Consider the following 9350-nt stretch of genomic DNA (forward strand, 5'->3'; position numbering starts at 1 on the left):
AATTGTGATGACTTGATTTCCCTTGCACATTATAATGAACTCAGTTTGCTTATGGGTTACGAAGAAATGAAACGTATAAATAAGCATCTTCCAGTATTTGCCCGTGATAAACTTCTTGGCTTTGATCTAGAGGAAATTTATATGTATTGTGTGGTGAATTGTATTGAAAATCCTTATATTGCCAACTACATAAAGAAAAGAAAACAAATAGAAGACGAAGAGAATACTAATGAAAGGGAAGAGTGTGACGCCCCCGATTTGACCGTACACTAATCATACACGCAAACGTGTACGATCAAGATCAGGGACTCACGGGAAGATATCACAACACAACTCTACAAATAAAACAAGTCATACAAGCATCATATTACAAGCCAGGGGCCTCGAAGGCTCGAATACAAGAGCTCGATCATAGACGAGTCAGCGGAAGCAACAATATCTGAGTACAGACATAAGTTAAACAAGTTGCCATAAGATGGCTAGCACAAACTGGGATACAGATCGAAAAAGGCGCAGGCTTCCTGCCTTGGATCCTCCTAACTACTCCTGGTCGTCGTCAGCGGGCAGCATGTAGTAGTAGGCACCTCCGGTGTAGTAGGAGTCGTCGTCGACAGCGGCGTCTGGCTCCTGGGCTCCAGCATCTGGTTGCGACAACCAGGTAGAAAGGATAGAGGGAAGGGAAGGAGAAGGCAACCGTGATTACTCATCCAAAGTACTCGCAAGCAAGGAGCTACACTACATATGCATGGGTATCAAATGGAATAAGGGTATCATATGTGGACTGAACTGCAGAATGCCAGAATAAGAGGGGGATATCTAATCCTTTCGAAGACTACGCTTCTGGCAGCCTCCATCTTGCAGCATGTAGAAGAGAGTAGGCTGAAGTCCTCCAAGTATCATCACGTAGCATAATCCTAACCGATGATCCTCCCCTCGTTGCCCTGTGAGAGAGCGATCATCGGTTGTATCTGGCACTTGGAAGGGTGTGTTTTATTAAGTATCCGGTTCTAGTTGTCATAAGGTCAAGGTACAACTCCAAGTCGTCCTGTTACCGAAGATCACGGCTATTCGAATAGATTAACTTCCCTGCAGGGGTGCACCACATAACCCAACACGCTCGATCCCATTTGGCCAGACACACTTTTTTGGGTCATGCCCGGCCTCGGAAGATCAACACGTCACAGCCCCACCTAGGCCAACAGAGAGGTCAGCACGCCGGTCTAAACCTAAGCGCCCAGGGGTCTGGGCCCATCGCCCTTAGCACACCTGCATGTTGCGTGGGCGGCCGGAAGCAGACCTAGCCTAGTAGGCGTTCTAGTCCAATCCAGCGCGCGCCGCTCCGTTGCTGACGTCACGAAGGCTTCGGCTGATACCACGACGTCGAGTGCCCATAACTGTCCCCGCGTAGATGGTTAGTGCGTATAGGCCAGTAGCCAGACTCAGATCAAATACCAAGATCTCGTTAAACGTGTTAAGTATCTGCGAACGCCGACCAGGGCTAGGCCCACCTCTCTCCTAGGTGGTCTCAACCTGCCCTGTCGCTCCGCCTCAAGTAACAGTCGAGGGCCGTCGAGAACCCAGGCCCACCACTACCTGGATGGAGCCACCTGCCCCTTCAGCCCCCATCTCCAAACAGTTTCACCGGTGATGTAACAGTGTAAAGTATATAGTATATGCCCGTGATCACCTCCCGAAGTGATCACGGCCCAGTAGTATAGCATGGCAGACGGAGAAGAGTGTAGGGCCACTGATGATAATCTAGCATCCTATACTAAGCATTTAGGATTGCAGGTAAGGTATCAACAGTTGTAGCAACAATGACAAGCTATGCATCAGAATAGGATTAACGGAAAGTAGTAACATGCTACACTACTCTAATGCAAGCAGTATAGAGGAGAGTAGGCGATATCTGGTGATCAAGGGGGGGGCTTGCCTGGTTGCTCTGGCAAGAGAGAGTGGTCGTCAACACCGTAGTCGAACTGGGTAGCAGCGGCGTCGATCTCGGTGTCTAGCGAGAGAAGAGGGGGAAGAAACAATAAATATAATACAAACAAATGTGAGACGATGCATGACATGACAAAGCGTGATGCTAGGTGTGCCCTAACGCGGTACGAGGTGGTACCGGTGAAGGGGGGAACATCCGGGAAATTATCCCCGGTGTTTCGCGTTTTTGGGCAGAGGAGCCGGAGGGGAAAAGTTGCATGTTTGCTACGCTAGGGATGTGTGGCGGACGAACGGGCTACGTAACCGGATTCGTCTCGTCGTTTTGGGCAACTTTCATGTACAAAGTATTGTCATCTGAGCTACGGTTTATTTTCTATTAATTTTAAAAGACTTAAATCATTTTCAGGATTTATTTAATTATTTTAATGCAACATTATCCAGAACAGTGTTTGCTGGTGTTAGCATGACTCAACAGTCAACAGAGGTTGACTGGGTCAAACTGACATGTGGGCCCAATGGGACCCACCTGTCATACACTGTTAAGTTAATTAGGGCTAGGTTAAACTAATTATTGTTTAGTTAGACTAACATGTTAATTAGATTAATTAAGTAGGATTAATTAACTTAATTAATTCCTTAATTAATTTTATTTATTTATCTTTTTTTCTAATCTTTTTTTAAACGTTCCAGGGGCATGGGCCCCGTTTGTCATCGGCACCAGGGAGCCTTAACGGGTCGGTAGAAACGGGAGCGGGCGCCAGCCCACGGGGCGCGGTTGCGGGCAACGGGCGCCAGGGCGCGCGCTCGCCGGCGGGGAGTGCTGCGGGGCGAGGCCAGCGGCCAGGGTGCTGATGGCCGCGGTGGCCGACGGGGTGGACGTGGGCGGTCCTGAGCAGAGGAGGCAAGCGGGACGACATACGCGCAGCGGCGCGTTCGGGCGTTGATGGGGCGATGCAGAGCAGCGGCAGGGGCGCGTCTGTGCGCGGACGAGGCCAGGCGCGGCTCAGGCGGATGGGCGCGCGCGGGGTGGCACGTGCACCGGCGGGGCGTGAGGGCAGCAACGGCAAACAGCAGGCAGAGCCGGCGCGTCGCGCGGCTTGCGGCGGACAAGCAGCCAGCGAGGCTGCGGAGGATTCACGGACGCGAGGCGCAGGGGCATGGAAGACGGCGAACGCGGCGAGGCCAGAAGGGGCGTGACCGAGAATGCTCGTGGACGCGCAGTGAGCGGGGAGGGGGCGTAGCGGTGCGGTGAACGCGGGAAAAGAAGGAAACAGGGGCGACTCATAGCGTTGCCGAGAAGGGGGTCGACGTGGCTTGTGGAGGAGGACGAGGACGCGAGATCCGGCGACGACGGAGGAGCTCCGGCGAATGGCGCTCGGTGATGGCGGTTTGGGGCGGCGTCGAGCTTGGGGTCCGCGGTTGAGGAGGAGGAGGTCGGGGACGAGTGACGCAGAAGGGGAGGCGGCACCGACGATGGCGAGTGGCGGGGCGTCTCCGGTGGGGATTCCGGGTGGCGGCGGCGAACGCCCCCGATCCGATCTGGATCGGGGAGGGGGACAGAGGAGGAGTGGAGCGAGTAGGGGAGGTGGGGCGACTGGGAGAGGGGTTAGGGTTACGGGCGTGGGGAATATGGGGAGTGAGGGTGGCCGGTTGGGCCGGCCTGGTGGGTCGTGGCCCAGTTGGGCCGGTGGCCTGCTGGGCCGGAGCCCCGGGGGGGGGGGTGAGTGCTTTCTCTTTATTTATTTTTGTTTTATTTTATATTTCTGCTTTACTGTTTTATTTTAGTTTCCTTTTGAATTTGGTTTTATAAACTACACCACTGGTCCCTAATTTAGTTTTAATAAGTATGCCACTGCCCTATAAGTTTTTGGCAATAAAACAAATAGTTTAATATTTTATCAAATTGAAAAGGGTAGTTAGTTTAATGTTTTGCTGCTGTTTAAATATTTTAGTGCACTTAATCCTTTTATAAAATTGTGGTTTCTCCATAATAATTACCTATGCATTATTTGGCAACACCCCAACATTTTAGTTTTAATTTTTGAAAATATTTTATTGTTTGCTTGATTTTGAATTTGAATTCGAACCGGTTTCGAACTAACGCAAGATTAGCAACAATAATCGAGGTGACGTGGCATCATTAACGTGGGATTACTGTAGCCAAATTACCCGAGCGTCACAATTCTCCTCCACTACAAGAAATCTCGTCCCGAGATTTTGGAGCGGCAATAAGGGGAAGGGATCTGGTTACGAAATTCTAATGATTCTTCTCGGTCATAGTTGCTCTTCTCGAAGAGGTCGATCCATTACATTGATGTCTTCAGTCCTTTGCTTCAGGTCATCATGATGAAGTCATCGTCCTTCCTTCAGGACCTTCAACGTACTTACGAAAGGATAAGAAGGGAAAAATCTATATGGATGGATTCTAACAAGATCGAGCATCAGACGGTTAACTCAGGGAAGAAGCATAAGTATCTCTCGATTTGAAACTTAAGAAGATATCGAGAGCAAAGTAAGAAGGTACCATGAGAAGTTTCAAACGGATAGGCAATCGTTCGATGCCTAATCAGAAGGTGAAAGGGTTTCAGGGCAACGAGAATAGGTATTGCGCCTCATACTAAAATAGATCACTAGACAGGTGGTCCGTGAATTACATACGAATTCAAGCGCGAGGAATAACCTTGGGAACAGGTGGTGTACAGAAGAGTCAGGTTTCGATCCTGTGGAACTATGGGTTATGGGCCCACCATGTGGGTTAAAAGCAGGGAGGGCGTTGTCATCTTGCACGATCATGAGAGCAAGGCATGTCAGAGGAGAGACTATCAGTTATGTCGGCAACAATATCGATACCAAGGGCGAGGGATGAAGAGAACCAATTTCCTGCTCGTTGAACAGGCGGACCAATAGGCGAAGTTCTCGTCCATCGGTGGTTACCGGAATGTCATCAACAATAGTAACAGGGTCTTACTGGCAGAGTTGTTCACCGATGTGTTTGCACAAGCAGGGAATTTTTACTGCTTATATCATATAGATCATAGAAATGGTTTAAACAAACCAATGGAAAGGGAAAAGTGTCTATCAGATTTAATCAGAACAATGGAAAGAAAAATGTGTTTAAACACATAATTCATAGGTATATCCTTCCCAAGGACAAGCAGAGCATGATATCCATGACAGGATAGAAAGTAGAAAACCATTTAGGTAAGGGGAGAGGAATTTCATAACATTACCCATACAATGGTGTTGGATAATTGATAAAGAAATTTTAGCATGGTGCTTTAAAATGTTCTTATCGAAGATCGGAGTACCACAGACATGCTTCGAGATAGCATTGACATGGTCTTCAAGCAAAGGTCAGACTTTGGATACACAAAGGATCCATCAGGAACAACTTATAAAATAAACCTTATGGTTTCCTCATGGAAGAATGGTTAACCTTGCTAAAAGGGAACTACAACACTAGGTCCTTCGGCCAGGTGTGCTAGGCATGTCTTCACCTTACCGGGTCATGTAGAGACCAATGTTATAACTCTTGGAAATATGTCCCACCCATCATATCTGACCGAGATCCAGATCCGATTGGTGTCAGGATACCTCAGACTCTGGATGTCCGAGAAGAAAAGGTGCAACACAAATAGACGAAATGACATTACAAGATTCTCGGGAAATGAACTATGGGAGTGGGTTCCTGGAACAAAAGTTCATCATTAAACCAAGGAGGGGATGAAAAGGTGGCTGATGGGCTCAGCGACAATTCATCGAGAATTCCAAACGGATGGCTTTCCACAATAATGTGAACAAAGAGATAACACTTGTCAGATCAAATGATATAATGAGGTATGCTCGAGGAAAACATACCCAGTTAAACATTGGTTGAAAGGTGCACCCGAAATATGGACTTAGGTAGCATGACCAATGTTAGAATGGTGATTCGATAATCAATGGTCTAAGAATGAAATATCGACCATTAACTTCAAACAATAGGGTTGCTAGAAGTTTTGAATTCACACATCATAGTCCAGTTGTCGGTATTCCGGTTAGAAACAACAGGGAGGGACTAAGGAATGAACGGAGATGGCGAGAAGTAATAATATATCAAGAATTCTCAAGAGGTGGAGAAATTCTCACGACATTCTTGACATAAAAGATGGTAATACTCCAAGGTATCGAAGAATAATTGCTGGATAGCACGGTCTCCAGGTATAACACAAAACACGAACACATTTGTGTTGGAGGGAAAGCAATAATGTTGTCGGTGATAACACAAATCATCGAGGGACAAGGATGGTTACATGTCATCATCCATTTGGTTGATATTCTAGAAGGAATCAAAATGTTGTTTGATGACCACGACAAATTTAGTCGAGAGGCTCCATGAAGATGTAATCGATCGGTGATGACATCAAGTGAAAGGAATGATGAAGCGAATGGTTATTGGAACCATGGGTATGACACAAACTCGAAATCAAGTTTGCTGTTCAGGGAGAAATGATATGATGAGGAAAATCGACGTAAGCTTAGCTCATCGTCAAGAATTGTGCTCCGTGAAGAAGGACCAGGTAGCACAGTTAAAATTTAGCACAATGATGATATAGCCGATCAGGGTAGGAATGACTTAAATGATTATTAACTCGTAAGCAACAACATTTACTTAAGAGTTATTGAATCAGAGTGCGGACTCGGTTCACTATTCGGTGTTCTCGGTTGATGACAACCCAGAACCTAGGAACAATTGGATCCGGCGAGTGATAATAGTTTATGAAGAACCCATAAGAAGTTATGATGTCCCATGATATTCCCGAGATACCAGGGTGTAATACTCGACGGTAGATCAAAGTAAAGGTTGGACTGGTGTATTGGTCCACACAAGACAAGTGCTTAAACTTGCCCGAGAAATGGGGTCAAAGAAGAACATATGGTCGGAACCACGATTGCAAGGATCAATTCATAGATACCAAATGATATTATATCAAGGAGGATAGTTATTATTACAAGAAGCTTCCATGATAGGATATACATCATGTCCATGGGCATGAAAACAAGTTCAAGGTCGACTCCCACTTCTTCAATGCATAACCTTTCATTCACTGCTCTAGATAAAACTGATTTCAGTGTCAAAACCTACCTAGTGAATTACCAAAGGAGTATGACCCGTGAAAACTTTTGGGTTCACACAGATTAAGAAAGGCATAGGTTCAACCCGTCAGGGTATCGTGGAAACATATACCACAAGCTTCAATCATAAATATCACCAGCTCGAAAACAGAGCATGGTTGAGAAAACAGAGGATACAATTTACCAAAATCATTATGTATCAGAGGAAAGGATCACGAGGTTATTGAATAAGGAGGACACTGTTGAATAATAATCCAATAAAGGATCTGACGGTCCATAGCGGAGCTGATGTGAGCATCGACACACAATCAGTTGAAGAAAGGATGCAAGGGGATCAGATTATAGAAACAACTGACTAACTCAAAGCTCAAATGCAAAAGAATTATGATTTCTGATCAAGGGATCAAAAGCAAACGCTCTGATTAAGGATGGATAAGTTGCGTACACTTAAGGGTACAATCGGTGGCAATCCGATTGGTCGAGAACAAGCTCATGTTCAAAAATGACGTCTAAGCCAGAAAGATAATTTAAAAGGATCAACTAATGATTGTGTGCATTCGGACTCATGTTGAATCAAAGGGATCAAAATGACGGTGCCTAAGGATACTAACGAATATTGCCAGACATATGGAAAGCATCCATCATGCAAGCAGACAAGTATTGCAGAGCAATAAGCCACTAAGGATTTTTGGAGGATCGAATAGTATTTTGATGACCATTGTGAAACACATGAACAACTGGGGATGAGCAGATACTCGATAAGGGCGGGATATTATCCGTAGGGGTATTCAGGTGGCAAGGAACTGCAAGGCAGTAGGCACAAAATATTCTCAGAACAATACAGAGAATTTTCGGTGTATCTTGTAATAACAAGATCAATGGGATTTGAAAGGGCAAGTGAATGTAGTTATCCATAATGATATAACAGTGGTAGAGAATTTGCAAAGGCGATGGGCACAAAGTCTCGAAAAAGTAGCACAGAGTAACTACGAAATCTTCTGGTGCAGCAGGCGATCATCTGGCCTGAATGGGGCTCTCCGGGAGGAAGTATTTTCGAGAAACTATAGTTAGATTTTAGCAAAATCATTTAACCCGAATAGAAGAGAGATCAGAGTCCTAGAGTAAGGATCGAGGAGTAAAAGATCCTAATACCACCCAGATGGCGACGTGGGCCCATGAGCCACACAGCCATGTTAGAAAAACAGTTTTCATCGACTAGACTCAACTTTGGCCAAGGAGTTGGAAAGGGGATTCCTACAGGCAGTCGGCTCTGATACCAACTTGTGACGCCCCCGATTTGACCGTACACTAATCATACATGCAAACGTGTACGATCAAGATCAGGGACTCACGGAAGATATCACAACACAACTCTATAAATAAAATAAGTCATACAAGCATCATATTACAAGCCAGGGGCCTCGAAGGCTCGAATACAAGAGCTCGATCATAGATGAGTCAGCGGAAGCAACAATATCTGAGTACAGACATAAGTTAAACAAGTTGCCATAAGATGGCTAGCACAAACTGGGATACAGATCGAAAAAGGCGCAGGCCTCCTACCTGGGATCCTCCTAACTACTCCTGGTCGTCGTCAGCGGGCAGCACGTAGTAGTAGGCACCTCCGGTGTAGTAGGAGTCGTCATCGTCAGTGGCGTCTGGCTCCTGGGCTCCAGCATCTGGTTGCGACAACCAGGTAGAAAGGATAGAGGGAAGGGAAGGAGAAGGCAACCGTGAGTACTCATCCAAAGTACTCGCAAGCAAGGAGCTACACTACATATGCATGGGTATCAAATGGAATAAGGGTATCATATGTGGATTGAACTGCAGAATGCCAGAATAAGAGGGGGATATCTAATCATTTCGAAGACTACGCTTCTGGCAGCCTCCGTCTTGCAGCATGTAGAAGAGAGTAGACTGAAGTCCTCCAAGTATCATCACGTAGCATAATCCTAACCGATGATCCTCCCCTCGTCGTCCTGTGAGAGAGCGATCACCGGTTGTATCTGGCACTTGGAAGGGTGTGTTTTATTAAGTATCCGGTTCTAGTTGTCATAAGGTCAAGGTACAACTCCAAGTCGTCCTGTTACCGAAGATCACGGCTATTCGAATAGATTAACTTCCCTGCAGGGGTGCACCACATAACCCAACACGCTCGATCCCATTTGGCCGGACACACTTTTCTGGGTCATGCCCGGCCTCGGAAGATCAACACGTCGCAGCCCCACCTAGGCCAACAGAGAGGTCAGCACGCCGGTCTAAACCTAAGCGCCCAGGGGTCTGGGCCCATC

The sequence above is a fragment of the Triticum aestivum genome, chromosome 3A (assembly GCF_018294505.1).
Source record: "Triticum aestivum cultivar Chinese Spring chromosome 3A, IWGSC CS RefSeq v2.1, whole genome shotgun sequence".
In the NCBI taxonomy this organism is placed as follows: Eukaryota; Viridiplantae; Streptophyta; class Magnoliopsida; order Poales; family Poaceae; genus Triticum; species Triticum aestivum.